Source organism: Sciurus vulgaris (genome assembly GCF_902686455.1).
Source record: "Sciurus vulgaris genome assembly, chromosome: 7".
Classification (NCBI taxonomy): domain Eukaryota; kingdom Metazoa; phylum Chordata; class Mammalia; order Rodentia; family Sciuridae; genus Sciurus; species Sciurus vulgaris.
The window spans coordinates 34,546,834-34,565,591 of NC_136467.1; the positions used below are offsets into that span (position 1 = coordinate 34,546,834).

At 35.2% G+C, this 18,758-nt stretch overlaps 1 protein-coding gene across 15 annotated transcripts in view; it reads left to right on the top strand.

Annotated features, from left to right (window-relative positions):
- Nucleotides 1–18,758, top strand: part of EPB41L2 (erythrocyte membrane protein band 4.1 like 2) — a 193,489-nt gene that overhangs the window by 94,221 nt on the left and 80,510 nt on the right. The window lies entirely within an intron of this gene.

Genomic DNA, 18,758 nt, shown 5'->3' on the forward strand with positions numbered 1-18,758 from the left:
TGGGGGTCTCACTGTGTTGCCGGGGCTGACCTCCAGCCCCTAAGGTCAAGCAATCCTCTTCTTTAGTCTCCTGAGTAGCTGGAATTATAGGCGTGCACCTCTGCACCTGGCTTTCTTTCCTTTTTTTTTTTCTTTAGCTTATTTTGGTACTTGCGATTGATTAAACCCAGGAGTGCTTTACCACTGGCTGTATCTTCAGCCCTTTTTACTGTTTATTAATTAATTTATTTTTTGTGATACTGGGGATTGAATCCAGGACCTATGTGTGCTAGGCAAGCCCTCTCATTGAACTAAATTCCCAGCCCTTTATTTATTTTTTTGAGAAAGGGTCTCACTAAATTGCTAAGGCTATCCTTGAACTTGGAATCCTCCCTCTTCAGTCTCCTGAGTAGCTGGAATTACAGGTATTAAAGCCTGGCTTTTAAGGCTTCCTGTTCAGCATTCTTTCTCCTGTGTACCATCCAAACCTGTTCTTTCTGTTCTTGAACCTCAGATAGATAAAGACAACCGTAGGAGCCCAAACAGCACTGTTTTCAAAAACTAATGGGCATCCTTGAAAGTCTGTGTTCTTTTGAAAAAGTATAGGTTTATATTAAGTGGATAAAAGAATTCCACACTGATTTGCCAAATTCTTAAAAGATGGAAATAATAGATAACCATAAGTGTCGGATAACAAATGCATTTTTAGAGAATGATTGTAGTTAAAAAATACTATGGAAATGGCTTGACTTTAATGTTATCTTTGGCTTATGGAACAATAGGTCTGTTACCAAATCATGTGGTTTTGACCCAAGGTCTAATCTTGTCTTTGTGTATTTGTTTTAAATCTTTGTATTAAATATTTTTTCATTGTTGCCAGTGAAAATTGCAGTTTACATTTTGTACTAACATTTTATCTGTTGACAATTTGAATCTCAGATATTTTTGGAGAAATATTTCTTTTTAAGGTTTATGTTTTTTAATGAAGAGTCTTGATTTTCTGTTCTTAGGTTGATTTTATCTCTTTAGTTATTTGAATGATAAGTGACAGGCTCACAGTTTGATTTTAAAGAATTTTAGGGTGTCTTCTGGATTCTGCATGCTGGCTCTAGGTACTTGGGGATACTGCTGCTTGAAGTTGTTTACACACTTAGTGTGTTAAAACAGTAGGGCTCTTTCCTTTAAGGAAAAAAATATAGTAAGATTTAGTTGAAACCATAGATATTTAAAAAAAAAAATAAAGTCAGCAGATCTATGTTTACTTTTCTTTTGACTCTGTGAATGTCTTGAGGAAGTCACTTCCTGTCTTCATCTATTCTCAGATTGCAAAATAAGAATGAAAATATTTGCTTCCTCTATTTCTAGGATCAAGCTGGTTTTACTGTAGCTGATAAGTCTGCATATATTTCTTAGAGTGGGAAAATAAGCATGAAAGTTCCTAAACCTTTGGAATCATGAGTGAATGTGCATTCTGAGTTAGAGTTGCTCAAATTTTCCTCTGGCATCTAAAAGTTGTTCCCACGTGTTGATTTTGTCTGAGAATTGAGAGCATTGTTTTTGCCCACACAGGAATGTCCGAACCATTTTTTCCCCTAAGTTATGAATAAGGCTGTCAGAGTGTAGGCTCTCTTCATCAGTGTTCTGGTGATAAAAGTGTTTATCAGAAAGTGGAATGTGCCAAAGTCTTCTTGCCTTCCTTGTGTTTGGTTCTGGTCTCAGAAATCCAATTTGATAGCATTGCTGTCTAGTGTGTTTTATTTATTTATTTGTTCATCTATGTCTATTTTCACTTTCCAAGGTTTGTCTTTTAGATTATAATACTGATTCTTACTAGGTTTAGTAAATAATTTTAATCATCCACATGTAGAAGAAATAGAAATTGTGACACACTACCCATAAAACAGTGGAGATTAATATGTGACTTGGAAACTGGGAATAATTTAATTTGGATATATTATGTGCAATTTAAAATTCCAAGGACATAGATCCAGAAGGAATGTCTTTACCCACCTGTCTCTCCATCTACCCTTTAGCTTAAAAAAGGATTTAAAAAGGTAATCCTGTCCAGTGACTTAATTTTTACTTAGTTGGAAAAGACTGCCATGCCATATGAGTAATAGAATATTTTAGTTCAGTTTGAAGAAGATAAAGGGCTTATAGTAGCAGAACCTGGAGTTTTAACCAGTTCACATTTTAGATGGGTCCTCTGGGCTTTAGGTATGCCTGCAAGCCATTATTTGAGCTCTGATACCTCTATCTGATACTTCCCTTAGCAACCAAATTGGTCATCTAGTAAAGTACATCATGAGTTGTCTGTCCTTTAAAGTTTATGATCATGTAATCTCTGTATTTTGCTTTTCCCAGCCACATGATTCCTCTCAGGCTTTCAGTGTCTAACTCAAATCCAACTTTCAGAATGTTTTTTTCTTCCTCTGAACTTGTTTGTGCCATTGGTTTGGTAATTAATCATGTGCTGTCCTGTGAAAGAGCCTCTTGTATTGTTGTATTGAACAGCTGCTAAACTCTTGTATTGTTGTTTGATTTTTATTTTTCTCATGCTTTTATCGTTTCTTCACCTGGATTGCTGTTAGTTCCTTCACAAAAAGAACTTCTTTTTTTCTTCCCATAAAGCACTAACATAGGTCTTTGCCTAAAGCACTTTTCATAAAAAGTAATTTTGATTTATTTCCCTCTACTCTCTTGTGCATTTATGTTTCTTATCCCTCTTTTCTAAGATACATTAGACAGGATTGGCTTATTTATGTACCTAATTTTCCCTCTCCATTCTCTCCAGTTAAAGAAATCATGTGTATGTATGTATAATCCACCCTCTCTCCCAAGTGGTTGCTACTTCTGCCTGCCATTGTCCTGAGAATTAATTCCAAATTCTTAGAAACAGCAGGTTAACTTCCTGTAGAAATATTTCAAGGTCTTAAGTAAAAGAGAGGGGCGGGGGTGTGGGGAACATATTACATTTCTATGAAAGGTTATGAAACTTAAGTGTGAGAGCAGAACAGAAATGAGTGTTTCGTGGTTTTGCCCCTTTAGGAGTTCACAGCCTGGGGGGAATGCAGAATTTCCAAGTTAAGAATTCTTTCACTTAAATTGGAACTGCCTATGGATCACATTGCTTGCTGGCTGAAAGTAGGCTGGGCTTGAAGGGAGAATATAAGCAAAACCTTATTCCTTGGCCCTGTTTCTGTAATAATGTCTCCTTTTCTCTTGAGCAAATTGAAGAATGATATGGTTTTCTTTTCTTTTTTTTAATTTGAGGGTGGGGTGCTTGCTAGGCAAGTGCTCTAGCATTCAACTACATCCCTAGCTCATGATATGGTCTCATTTCTAAGTAGTCATGAAATGCTTTCTCTTTTCTGTCTTTCCTACTTTTGGTTTCAAAATGTAGGAATTATCTTTTCTTGTCCCTGCATCAGTGGTGTTTTGAAAGCACTAAACTTGACACTTTAAAGTAACTTCTGAGTAACCATCTTGACATAATTGTGAAGACAGTATCCCTTTCTTACTGGCCCTTTCTCACACATTTTGCCAGACTGCTAACTCCTTGGGAATTTACCACTTAATGTGTTTTTCCTCTATCCAAAGGTCAGTAGAGGAACTGGAACCAGATCTTTGAATTATTTTTCTGTTTTGGAATAAAAAACTACTTTAGGGTTGAGTGTTAGATATGAAAGGGAGAAGTCAATTTCAAAATAAATTGTGTACTTTAAAATCTGCTTAGACACATTTTTCTCACCTAAAATATGTAGCCATTAAAAAATTTCAAATCCTTGTCAGGGTTAATCAAATGAAGAGGGATAGTCTAATTACTCTTAATAGAAAATAGAAAATATGTTGTTAAACATACTGAATTCATAATAAGGCTGTGGTTTTACTTACACTTTCTTCCCCTCCTATTGTTGACATCTTTTATTCCTGAACAGAATTAAAGATGTTACTGACACCGTTTTAATTTTCCAGCTGTCAGAAGTTTTGCCCTGTTATTCTCTTCCCTTTTCTTGCCTCTCCCATTCCCCCATCTAAACTTTGGTCATGATGGGGCACAGGGATTTGAGAACCTGACTCTACATGAGTGGTATTTAGTATATCTCACAAAAGCTGGAGCTGGGGTGGCCATTCTGTTCTTTTCCTCCAGTAATTTGGACAGTGGTGGCGGAGTGCTTGTGATAGAGCAGTGGTAGAGTAGAGCATTTGTCTAGTTGTTCAAGGTTATAAGACCCTGGGTTCAGTCTCCCGCACTGCAAACACAAAAAGCAAACTTGGAAAGAATTTATCATCAGTATATTTGTAGCACAATATACTAACATTTGGAGCCCTTAGAGATCGAATGCAGTCAACACAAGAGTCTGTGAAAACACTGGATTATGCAGAGATTTTTTATGCAGAATTTTTCATCCATAATGAATACATGGATAAATGACGTGTCTGATTGCAATTTTAATATTTGTTCAGTTACATACACTCTAACAATTACATAAAAGCTCTAAACTGTTAGAAAAGTTATTAGGATTATTTTTGCTCTTATATTCTAAAGAGTTAAATCTCAAGACAAAAATCACCTTTCTACTTATCAGCCAAACTGTTTCTTATTTATTATGTTTTTCATTTGTAAATATGCCATTTTAACCTCTTTTGAAGGTGAGCCTGATTCCTTGTATCAGTCTAGTTATTTCCACAGAGGAAACTTAACCTGAGTGTTATCATGACCTGTTTGTTGTATTCATTTATATTTTCCTCCATATGTCAGCAGTTTAAAATACGTCAAGCAGGAATGCTGTAATAAGCTATCTTTTGTAGCACAGAAAGCCTGTGTGAATCAAATCTCACAATTCATTTTAGGCAAATAGTTTGCAGAGAATGTGTGAGTCTCCAGAAGTTTGCTGCTTATGGTTTTTGAAATAAGTTTGTTTTTTAAAGTGTTCCCACCAGATAAATTTTCTATTTTTCTTTTTTCCTTTGTTTAAAAATACATTTTAATGGGAGTGGTGCTTAGCATTTTTAAAAAAGATACTTAAAAAATGCCAGCCTCTTTATTATCTAACAATTATAGTTACTTCTCCATCTTTTCAAGAGATTTCACTTCTTCACACACTTATACCCTACCTTGCTGTTCAGGGTGAATAAAAAAAAGAATTGGATGAAAAGAAGATAAATTTTCATTTCTAAAAATTATTTCAGTGGTTGAGTTACTCCCTTAGTCCATGGTATGATTTTTTTTTTTTTTTTAAATCATGGAATGTAAAGGAATTTATATTTTCACAGTATTTTACAAATTTAGATCTCAGTAGTATTTTTTAAATATATTCTGTGTGTTCTGAAATTATTTTTATCCCCATTTGTTTGTTTTCCACCCATGCTGAGAAGGTAAAAAGTTTTTTTTCCCTAAAGTTATGTATGAATTTTACTCTTAGAGATAAACTTTATTAAGATACTCACATACATACATATGTATATATGAGTAAAATTGATGAAGTATTATATATCATTTATAAAAATAATATACAAATGGAGATAGGCCAAGTTATAAGCTAGAGTTGGTATGTAAATCTTCATTGATGAAAAAGGACTTTTGAATGATGTATTCAGGAAACTTCAGCAATACCTAGCCTATTACAATTGAAAATGACTATAGTAAAATCCATGTAGAAATTTGGGGTTACAGGAAGAGTTTTAATATGTTCTTGAATGTTAAGGATAATATAATAAACATAATACTGTAAACTTTTGTTCAGGGCAGGTCATGCTTTTCTGGGCCACTGTTAACGTGTTTGACCCCAGATTGCTTTCCTTGGCTTGGTTTTAACCAGAAATCCTCCCATCTTGCAAAGCCAATTCATCATTGGGCCTCAAAATAAATTAAAAATTTCACTTCTCCCAAGTCTTACAGAGAAGTGGATTCCTATCCATAGGAGAAGTTGCAAAGAAAGCATAAATGTAAATGCACTCACTCTTTTTATTTTTTCCTAATATTTCCTTTTTTAAATTAGTGAATTATAGTTACATATAATAGTGGGGTTCATTTTGATACATTCATAAATGCATATAACATCATTTGCTCCTTGTATTCCTCTTTCCATTTCCCAGTATTCCCAGTATTCTTCTTTCCATTCCCTCATCCCTCACCTGACACCTTTTGTCTATTCTATTGATCTTCCTTTTGTTTTTAAAATTTTTGTATTGTAGTTATATATAAAATTGGAATACATTCTGATATATTCCTACATGCACATAGCATAATTTGGTCAATTTCTAAAAGTATTCATTCTTATCTCCTGCCTTTTTACTGTCTGCTTTCTGAAATTTTGCTGGTGTCAGTTCCATTCATTCTCCCTTCCCTTGTGTCAGAGGAATAATGTGTGTGTGTATGGAGTGCATGTGTACATATACAGATTCATATGCACTCTCCATTATTTTAGTGTAGTTTTTGTAGGGAGCAGAGCTAATAGTGTGTGTTCAGTCTATTTTAATTGGAAGTCTACTTTTAATTTGTTTAGCAAAATTTGCACAGTGAGTATGTTTGATCATTAAAATAAAGTGACCTGTCTTTCTGAATTTAGCACCTTTCAGAGTTACCCTGAGGCATTCTGGATATCTTATAAACTTTTAATTGGTCACAGTAGCTTCACTAGTGTCTGTTTTTGACATCATTCATGGTTTTCTTGGCAGATGCTTTTCATTAGTTTTCATTTCCTTGTTTTGTTATTTCTTGCAGGTGCCTAGATAATCTAATTTATTTATGTGGTATATTTAATGGAGCAGAATAGAGATCAGTTTTAGGGAATGAAGAGATGGAAATGCCATTTAGCTTAAAATGTTATTTTGTTTTTGTAAGTATAGTTGTCCCTGAGTGTCTGAGGGGTTTTGTTCCCAGACCCCCATATATACCAAAATCTGAGTAACTTCAAGCCCTTTACATTTGCATATAGCCTATGTACATCCTCCTGCATACTATAAATCATCTCAGATTACTTATAATTTATAGTACAATGTAAATGCTGTGTAAGTAGTTATTATACTGCATTGTTTAAGGAATAATGACAAGAAAAAAAAGATCCATACATGTTCATACAAATGCCAGTTCCTCCCCTAAGCGTTTTCTATGTGCTTGGTTGAATCCATGGATATGGAATGTCAATACTGAACGGTATTATTCATTTGCTATCTTCTTGGTTTTTCTCATTATTTATTGTGTATTGTTTGTGTTCTGTTCATTAACTACTTCTGGACCAAGCATTGGTGATACTCTTGAGGGATAATCTCTTCTCAGCCCTGTTTGGAGCCTGTGCAGCAGAGTGGAAGGGATGCACTTCTGTGTCCATGGTTGGGTTTTAGACTCGTGTTTTTTATTTCTTGGTGCCTTTTGCACCTAGCATTTTTTATTCCTAATTCCATGATGATATCCAAATACTCCTTTGTAGTATAATAATACAAATAAAATGTTTTATGCTTCCTGCCTACTTTTTCTTTCTCTGGAACTGAAATTCCTAGTTCCTCAAACCTACAACAAAGCAGTTAAGTAATGAGCAGATCAGTTTGACTGAATGACTTTAATGTGTGAATGATTATTTACACTGCTTTCTGAGATAATTTACATTTTAAAAGAAGATGCCTGTTCATTCTTAGAACCATAAATGGTAGAATTTCACTAATGAAGCCAAGAGAAGTAGAAAAATTTGGACACTTGGAAGGGGAGGAATAAAGGGCTAGGGTTTTAGCATTTTTTAAGCCAGTGGACACTGGCTTAAAGTGTAAGGTGACCCTTTTGGGAGGCATGCCTCAGGGCCGATTTCACACACATAATTCCTAATGTTCCTGTTTCTGAATCTCCACATTTCTCATTGATGCGCCATAATTTCCCCCTTAAGTAGCATTAATTTATGTGTATGCGTATTTTAAGTAAAGCAAGACCTTTAAGATTACCCAGCAACGCTCCCCGCCCCGCAAGGTGAACAAAGACTTTGTTGATAGTTTTCTCTTTTGTTTTACTTTAGTTTGTTAGTCATCCACCAGGAATGAAAAACTTAAAATTGAATTGAAACACTGTTGCCTCAGATAGATCAGTGTTTAAAAATTGAGCTATTTTGAAATTTGTTTTTCAAATTACCCAAAAGTTGCTTGTCATCAAATTCAAGAATCAGAAATTTAGGTGGTACAGTATAAGGTCTGTGTCTTTCCATTTGATGATTTCTTTCTCAAAATAGACTCAAATGTAATTGTCTTTAAAGTTTTGTCGAATACATTTTAATTTAACCCGTCTGTTAATTGTGGTTTTTTTTTTTTTTTTTTTTTTTTTCCCTCAACCTTCTCATAATATGTTGGGGATTGAACCCAGGGACGCTCTTAGGACTAAGCTACACCCCCAACCCTGTTTATTTTAAATTTTAAGACAGGGTCTTGTTTGCTTGCCCAGGTGGACCTCAAACTTGTGATCCTCCTGCCTCAGCATCCCAAGTTGCTGAGATTTCAGGCATGTTCCACCATACCTGGCTTATTGGTCATTTTAAACAAAGGATTTTAAGTGGAAAGTCTTAACAGTTGAAATCCTACCTCATTATGTTGGCTTTTGTATCTGAGTCTTTGAAAGAGATGAAAAGTGAGTGTATGCCATTGGATGTGATCTTGCCAAATAGAAAACTGAAAGGTGAAGAACTTGGTGTGTGAAGGCAGATGGTGTTTTTCTGGGACTATTCTGTTAGCTGACCTAGGTATCACTCTGCTTCAGGGTCAGAATCTTTGTTCAGCTTCTTCAAGATAGAGAGACATGGACTGTGAATATAGCTCAGTGGTAGAGGACTTGCCTAGCATATTGTGTGCAACTCTGGGTTCAATCTCCAGTACTGGGGGGAATAAAAAAGATGGGGGAGGGGAATGGCGCCATAGGAGTTTTAAGGGAGTGAGTCTACTCTATGATACTCTGACATGGGGTACATATCACTAAACATTTGTTCAAACCCACAAAATAAAAGGGAACCCTAATGTAAACTTGTAGACCTAGGGCAATGGTAACATGTCATTCTAGGTTCCTTAAGTGTAACAAATGTACCATTCTGTGAGAAATATTGCTATTGGGGGCGAGGGGTATGCATGGATCGCAGGGCAGTGGATATGTGGGAAATTCTGTACTTTCTATTCACATTTGCTGTGAAGCTAGGACTGCTCTAAAAATAATCTAATAAAAATTAAAAAACAAAAACAAACAAACAAAAAAAAAACCCAGATGCCACCTTTGAAGACTGACTCCGTAGGTCTAGTGCTGGGTTTGAGTACCTGTGCAGCCAGAGTTAAAACTCTTAGAGGCTGGGAGAGAGTGTCTCCCAAGGCACTCCCTAGCGGAATATCTGCCTCCCAGGCCTACGGTCTATCAGCCCCTTGTTGAAAGATGAATATTGATGGGAAATTTTTTTCTAGTGATGGGGTGCAGGGAGTGGAATAGAGACCCTACATTAAGTTCATGTGTTTGGAGGCATATATTGCAGCTGTTTTCTAACTGTGCTTGGTAGCTGAATTTGTCAGGTTATGATTTGTTTATTGCAATGTCTGTCATATTGTAAGGGTTTGAGCAATAGTAACTATAACTTACATATTTCTAAATTATATCTTAAGGTCTTATATTTTTCTCAGAACCTTACCAGTTTTCTTTGAAAATACTCAAATCATATACCTTCGATAAATTGCCAATATTGTTTTTATATTATATCAATTAACTTCGTGATTTGGAAAGGTTCCAAACATAAACATGCACAGCTTACATGTTCATGATGACTTCATAATTTTAAGACTTGCCGAAAGTCAAAAATTAAACTTCAGTTAGTACTTTAATAGGTAAGGACAAAACCTACGAGATTTAATAATAACATAATTTATCTTGAAATTTTGAATAAACCAGTCCATAGAGTCCAAGGACTGACCTCTTATTGGTAAATTAGAAGAGAGACATTGGCCAATGATTTGGGTTACAAAAACCCAGTTGGGTTACAAAAAGGCAGAATATGAAAGATGAATTTATTTATTCTACCACCGATATAAACTCTAAAAGCACAAATCTAGTTGGATTTTACACATAAGAAATTGCAGGCCATTAAGCAGCTATTTACTTAGAGCAAATGCAGATTTAGGTGATTCCTCCTTGTATGCTATAGTACTATTCCATTAAACTTTTATCACCAAAGAAAAGCATCTAAGGGATATCTGCAGGACCATGTTTTATGAATGGTTTAGCAACTGTCATGTATTAGAACAGATAGGGATGTTTATTATTGCTTATTATTTCGCTTAATCCAAAAGTAAGTGTAATTCCCTGTGTATAGTTTGTGTGCAGATAGTTATATTTCACGTAAGCAATAGGAAAGGGAATTAGTTCCTGGAGGAGCGACCTGTACCTCTGTTCAGCAGTGTGGAAGAGATAGAAGTCCTCCAAGTTGGTATCCTCTGTTCCATTAGCTGACTCTTGTGTCCTGAAAACTATTGAAAAACTCTGTGTTATAAGAGATACAGACTTACAACCACCTTAAATATGGGATATAGTTGCGTAGTTACGGATAAAAACTGAAAAGGTTAATGTTTTATCTTTTAAAACTAAAAATCAGCATTTATTTTCTTTGTTTAAAAAAGACTTTTTCAGGATGAGATTTGTGACTCAGTAATAGAGAGCTTGCCTAGCTTGCACAAAGGCCTGAGTTTGATTCCCAGCACAGGAAGATGGGGTGCAGTGGAGGGGAGGGCATGTCTTAGATTTCAATTTGTGGTTGATAGTATTTTTGTTTATTAATAATGTTGGTAGCAGGATATCAGTTGTGTGTTTTTTTGAAAATTTCACATAGCATAAAGATGAATTACATTTTTCTATTCTGTTTAAACTTCCTTGGTTGCCTCAAAGACGAATTGTGTGTCCAGTTTAAGAATTGTGAAGTATCACAAAACCCATCAGACTGGGGTAGAAAAACACTCCACCTGAAGACTGCCTTTAGACCAGAATGGGCTTGGAAACATAGTGTTCATGAAATTGGGTCTTTCTTACTGTGTTAATTCAAGTGTGTGTATGATTTTGTAAAAATTGAACCTTTTGCTTCTAGCTCTGCCCAGGGTTTCCTGTAAAAGAATTGCAGTGTGTGCTATAGGATACCCTTGCAAGCTAGTCTAGTCTAGTGTTCTTTTTGTTTATTTAGTAGCAGCCTGTTAATTTTTATTGCTGGCACCTAAAACTACACTGAATAGTGTTATTATGTTATTAATGTCAATAATACTGCAAGATCTCCTCAATATTCCCCCATAATCCCTTGATTGCTGTGGAATGGAAAAGAAAGAGGAATAGAGATCTTTAATGAACTGTGAGAAAAGTTTCTTCTTATTCTTCACAGTAGTTTGTAAGAATCATACATGTTTACATAAATCTCATTATCCATATATACAAAGTATTTCTGATGAGTGAAAATCGTTTGAAAAAGTGTTTTCTATTGCTTATGAAAAGGAAGGATACATGTATATATATGAACATGTATATTGACACATTTTTCTTTAATGTGCTTACATATCTTCATGTTGATGTTTTTTATATAATACATGTTTATCTTTTTTGTGTAGTTAAAAAACCTTTTTCATACTTGATTCTTGTTAATGACTAGGGAAACTTTACTGAAAAACTGTTCTTTGCTATAAATGACTCATTTACTTCTGGAATTGTGTTTTGAACACATGTGCAAACTCATTAGCCTGGTTTTCTTTTTTACTGGGATTTGAATGAACCTTGGGGTAGAGTTGTGTTCATAGCTATCAGATTGGGAGGAAAAGGAGATGATTAATCATGGTGTTGGACTGTTTGAGACATTCTCTTTCCTCTTATGTATCTTTAAAGAATTTCTTCCACCTACCATAAGAATATATCAGTTGTTGTGTTTGCTCTGTGCATACCTTTCTTTCTTTGGCCTTTTATATTTGCATAGTGTAGTTTAGAACTAGAGCAAAATGCATAGCTCTGTGACTGTAATGTGTGGATTGCATTGTGCCCTTCCCATCACTGGCTCCTCAGCACACAATAACCGCAGTGTGGAGAGACCTACATGGAGGCAGTGATGGTGTTTTATAAAACGCCAGTGGTGTGTGGTGTCCACTGCAATCTGCCTGGTAAGCAGTTGCAGAAATTCCTCCAAGTTGAGAGGCCTCCAGAAATGTCATATTTTGGCCTCAGTAATGAATGCCACAAATAACAGCACAGGCACGGGGGACTTTGCTCAGCGTCTCAGATTCCAGCCAGCCTTTCTTTGGCTGGGTCTGCTTTAGATTTTTTTTTTTTTTTTTGCCCAGTTTTCATTTTAAAAGAAAGTTTCCAAAAGCTAATCTTCCAGTCTTTGAATCAGTTACTTTAAACCCATCTAAATCATCTTGCTTTGTCTCTTTCATTAGAATATATCGAATGTATTGTGCCATCTTCCCCAAAACCCCTCACCGAGAGAGAGAGAGAGAGAGAGAGAGAGAGAGAGAGAGAGAGGAGAGAGGAGAGAGGAGAGAGGGAGAGAAAGATTTGGTACTTGGAAAGTGGACCAACTTACTGATCACCCCAACTTACTGATTTTGTATTGCTGGCCAGTGGCATAAGTTGGGTTAGGGAGAGGCAGATGGGAAAAACAGATTACTAAGCTTGTTGGCACTCAATATAGAAGGTACTGTATGGTTTTTATTTAATGAACTTAATGCTACATTATTAGAACAGAGATAGATGCAATTTGTACTCTATAAAGGTTCCACTGTAAAAACATATAAAGCAAAGACATGCTTCAGACAGCATGAAGAAATAACAGTGAAATTGATGCCTTAGTGAAGGAATGCACGAAGACTGAAGAATCCACTACTCCTGCATAAAGGCAGGACATGGCCTGCCCTGAGAGGAGAAAGGACAGATTGGCTTTTCTGCTTTTGTCATTCTTCTGGTTGTCCACCTCTCCTGCCCCTACTAAATATTTGAAAATATTTTAATGTACTAAGGGAGAGTTTATATACAGTGTACAATTCTGAAAATGTAGATTTGTGGCTGATCTTCTCCCAGAATTAGTTGCAATATGTATTTGGATTAGTTCCTTGAATTTTCACGGGCTAATAGTCCATGAACTAAGATCCAGAAGGTTGCAGACTATGAGCAAGAAGGACTGAATTCTAGACTCTACCTTGCTAACTGTTTGACTGACCTTAATGACTCTGAGCCATTCTGTCCACCTTTTAGCCTACTGGTGAGCTAGTTAATCAATGAGTGGGTATTGTAGGAGGTATTGATATAAGATACCATTAAAGAACTTAGTCTCCCAAAGTAGTAAATGTCAAAAGAAGTAGAATATTAGAGTACTACACATGGAGTAAAGTTCCTTTCTTTTCTTTTCTTTTTTTTTTTTTTTGCATTTCATTATTTTCACTATATTTTTTATTAGTGAATTTTAATTATATAGAATGATGAATTTCATTGTGGCATATTCTACATGCATATTACACTTTGAAAAATTCTTTAATCAGAAAAATGAATTATTGGGAGATTGGAATAGGTTTCTTAGGAAAGGGAGAATTTGCAGATTTGTCTTAAAGAAGAGGTAGATTCTGACACTTGGAAATGAATCAAGGTAAGAAGGAGAATTTAGGATATGTCTTGGTAAGTGAATGTTTTTCTTTTTCTGGGACTGTGACCCCAAAATGCTATGACAGCTAATGAACTGGAAATATTTACTGGTATCTTTGGTAGTTGTAAAGTAAAAATATCTGCACCTTTTGCTTGGTTAAAAAATGTATATTTGTAGTCCTTTTATGCAATGAATTAAGGTTGTTGCTTATAAGAAAACAAAACAATGATAATAAGAGAACACTGTCTTCCTGAATAGAAATATAGAGTACTAACATTTATAACAACACAAATGAGAATTTCTTTAAAAGAAGTTTAGGAAATCAAACTGAAAAATTAGATAAGTTAAACTCTTTGTAACCTAATTTCTGGGAATTAGGCAGTTGGGTTAAATAACTATGATGCCTTTGATAGAATCATATTTAACATCAGTTATTTTTAGAGCAGCTCAGAAAGGTTTCATGATTTCAGCAGGTTTTTAACGAATTCATGAAATGTGTCAAACTTTCTATTAAGGTCTTTAAATTAAATACACTTTATTCTCTTACTATATCATGGAGTGTGGGTATTTTATTTTAAAGAGAGGAAACTGAGTAATAGAGAAATTAAGTAACTTGCCTGTGGTCATTGAGAGGTGGCCCTGGTGGTTGCACCCAGGACGGTGATTCTACTTGCAGTTCTTTCTTCTGTATTGCTGAGAATGGAAAGGTGATAACTACCAGAATCTGAAAGGGGAAGAGGAACCATTTTACTTCACATGCTCCACCGTGTACCACTATTGCAAGCTGCATCTTGTTCCTTCCCCCTAAATGCACTTTATAATATATGGAATGTGTTGATGAAGGGTGTGAGGGCCAAAACGTTTTGATCCTCTGGATGGGTTGCTACCAGAGAATACTCAAGCAAGTCTGAGCGCAGATTAATACTGTAAGACATAGTAACTTGGGGTATTCATGTGTAGCATTTACTATGTGTCCCTTGATAATTGATAGATTTTCTTTATATGATAAAAAGAAATGCTATATATTTTGTTTCCTTTTTTTGTATTAGCTTCTAAAAGCAGAATCATTTTGGTTTTCTTAGGAGTAACTTCTGTATTTTCTTTCTTTACTCCTTTTAATTCTGTGCTTCATATTCCTTTCCCTCTTGCCTGGATGGCTTTTTTATTTCTACTAGTTTTTAACAGAGCATGTCAAAACCTTTTGATGTTAATGAGTACAAATAATTAGTAAAAGAAAAAATGATTGTAGGTTAATGGATTTTATTTTCTCAGTCTTGCTAGGGATCTATTGTGTTTCCTTAATTTGAAGGCTTATGTTTTTATTAGCCATTCTGTATTTTTTAAAAATTCTTATTTTTTTTATTTTTTGCAGACTGCATTTTGGTTCACCGTACACAAATGGTGTACATCATTTCGTTTCTGTGGTTCTACACGATGTAAATTCATATCATTTGTGTAATCATTCACGTACATAGGGTATCTGTCTCATTCCACCAGTTTTCATACCCTCTCCTTCTCATTTTCTTCTACATAAACTTCCTCCATTCTTCTCTCTTTTAATATCACCTCTCCTTTTTGCTTTATTGTCTCCTCCTAGGACTCTGGTAAAGTATCTGCTGATCTTATTTTCTTATTCTACCTTTCATGTCTTTGAAGTTCTTTCAAATCCCACCCCATGCCCCACCCCTGCATTTGAGATCTGCCTTCCAGTTGACTGTTTTTTTCTTCAACTCTGTCTTGGATTATAATATAGTTATTGTAGTTTTTATTTATAGATGTTTGATTTGATTCTTTTAAAAATTTGCTTTTTTGACAGTCACCTTTTCCTTAGTAATTCTCTAAAATATCCTTTTACTGCTTAAACAGGTAAAAGTACTCATTATTTTTGTTTTATATTTGATGATTCCTTTATTTCTAAAGATTCCTGAAAACCTGATTCTGGTATTGTGTCTAACTCTAAATAATTAATGGTGGTAGGTTTCCTTGTGTGCTTTGTGTTGTGAGTTTTGATTTTATTTATTGGTACTTTGTCTATGGGAATTATTTGATTCTGCCAGGCAACTTGGCACATTTAGTCTTATGCCATTTTTAACTGAATTCTCTTTTGACATTTCAAGTCAAACAGATAATGTTAATACCAGTTTTCAACTCTGCCTGAGGGCCAGATGATGATGATGATTTTTCTCTACCTCATTTCTTGAGGTGTGGTCATTCTGTTATGGACTAAATTAGTAAGGACTATATTAAAAAATACAGTAGTCTCTGTAACCAAATACTTTTGGGAGGAGATAAGCCTGAATGATGATAAATAGATGTTGTGGTCACACTCCCCAACCTCCTGCCTCGCAGAACTTCTCAGAGTATTGAATAAGTGTCTAGGACTTGATGCTTAGTAGTCATATGCAGTAATTCTGTAATGAGAATTTTCCTTATTCTACTCCATGGCTCTTTTTGGAGGTGGGGGGTGTATATGTGAAGCATTTCATGGGAACAGTGTGACCAGTGAATTGATTGGTCTTCTGGTAACCCTGGTTTCTGCTGAGTGCCTTCTCACTGCTTCTCCTTCTGTTTGTATCATTTTGCTCACTCCATGACGTGTGTTGTGTCTGTGTGTGTGTCTTTTACTTAAACTCCCTCAGGGAAGATGTGATTGTATCTGATAATCCTTATCCCCTGAGTAAGAAATTATCAGTGGGCAGAGCTTTTGTATCAGGCTGTTGCATAGGCCATTGGTGAACTTTCTTTGGACCAGTTAGATCAGGACAGTATTTATGTCCAGAATGGTAGATAAATACAGCAACTTTGTTTTGTTTTGTTTCCTATTTCATGTCTGTCAGTTGAATATAAATTTTCTGAAACCATGTATTTCTTCTTCATTATTATTTCTCCACTGTCAACATAGGAAAACAACATGCATTAGATACTGGATCAATATGTTGACTTTTTAGCTTGGCAAGCCCTCACAATTATCTGAGGGTGGGACAGTGTAACTAACAGTCAATATCGCATGGCTTGTTCATTTGATTTCACTTTTTCATCTTCGTGTATCCCCCAATATCTTTTGAACAGAAATTGACTATGTCAAGCTCTATAAATATCCAAAACAAAAAATAAGTTCTCGTAAATATCTGTATTCTCCACCTCATAAAATCATTTCCTTCTTTAAGACTCACTTCATATTCTTGGCAAAGCTTTGATTTTTCTTAGAGTTACTCATTCCGTTCTTGGTGCACACATCTCTCAGCGTGTGCCTCCTTGTCGCATTTGGTCTTTCCTGCTAGACTTTGAGTTCAAGGAAGGTGAGATGCTGAAGGGAAGCTCAAGTGATAAGTACATACAGACAAGATCTCATCAAGTGCTTTAAATAAGTATTTCTTATTTAAATAGAGCCAGAAGAAGAGTGGCAAAGGAACAGTGCAAGCATCTGGAAGGTATTTTGATGTTTGATAGGTGTGGATTAGTGAGAAAAGTTCCCATCAGAATTTGACTAAGACCAATTGAGATACTTCGATACATCCTGTCTCATTGGGCTAATTTGATCCTCACAGTGAAATGGGAGGTAGTTCTTATCTACATTTTACAGCTGAGGAGCTCAAGTGGCTTCCCTGTTGTCGTACTTGCCCTGTAATGGAAGATACAACAATATGTTGAATGATGGAGGGACCTGGTCTCATGGCAGCCCCCGTGGTGGTTATACTACTGCCCGGCTGATTCTAATGACATTTCATGGGAGTGAATTTTCTGATGTTTTCCTCCTAGTCATTTAGGGGAATTCTGTCTTCTTTTTGAAGGAGAAACCAGCCAGAGAGAAGATAAGACTTATTTAATAAAAATTGATTTTAAGACAGAATTGGAGTGTGTTTTCCTCTTTGAACTAAGGTATGCTTTTATAGAGATTCTGTTGTCTTAAATATTCTTTTTATTTTAATTTCAAATAGCATCAATAACCAGCTGTTGTGTATTATGACTTAAATTTAGTACTTGCCTCACCCCTTGTGGTAGGCTCTGTTAAACCCATTTCACAGATGTGCAAACTAAGGCCAATACAAGTGTCTTGCCATGAGTCATGTAGCTTATAAGTAATAAAGATGTATTTAAAACTTCGGCATTTGGCCCACAGAATCCAATTTTCTTAGCCTTTATGCCCTATTTGTATATACTTTAAATATATTGACATATAAGCACATAACTATCTTAAACAGACTTTATAAGTTAACCATTAAATCCTCATTGTGGTTCATAGTGTTGTATATAATATTTTGCATATTATTTTAAAATAATGTAATTCATGTGCTTTTCTTTCTCTTTACTTTTTGATAGAATTAATTTTTAAAAGAAATATAACTGTAAAAGTTTTAATACTAGAAGTGTCACATTCTCCTTCTTAAGATATATTTGTGTGGTGAACATTGATTTCTACCCACTGGATGAACTGACAAGTATCATTTTATAGTGAAGGGTAGTTGTTTTGAGGACAAAAGTCTGATGACTTGTTCTTTTTTCACTAGCAGTCCAGCGGTGGCTTAGTGGTGCATCTGGAAGTAGGCATGTGTCTGGCCTGACCTCGCAGTTGGGGTGTTCCAGGGGTGTGCATCTTCAGTGGAAATGAGTCACCACTTTATGTTTTGCCACTGATTTAACAATGAGCCTTTCTTCTGTGGCTGTCAAAGGCTTTTGCATCTGTTGACAGTAGCATCTTAAATTAAAAAAAAAAATCTATTCAAGGCAAAAATATGTTAAATACTTAGAAGCAGTTGTTTTATTATCCTGGTACCATTATTTTGTATTGAAGAAATTTATTCTTTAAAAGTGAATACCATATTATTCTCTAGGAAATTGTATACGGAAACAAAGCTTATATTGAAAAAACTGTAGAAATGTCATGGTACATGTCTAAAATTCAAACCTAAGTGCTGATGGGAGAAATTATGTTAGATTATATTTATCAATAGGTCTAATGATTTTCCTGGGGATAGTATACTCTGTAGGCATGTCATGACTACCTGCAGGTACCAAGAGAAACACTTTGAACATATTTTTATACTTCTTTTAGGATGAGTAAATGAACGCTCAGCATTTTGCTTTTTCAGTCCTTTTGATGTTTATACAGAGTAGCAATAAAATGGAATTGGAGTGTGTCTTTATTTTTTAATTTGTATTTTGTGC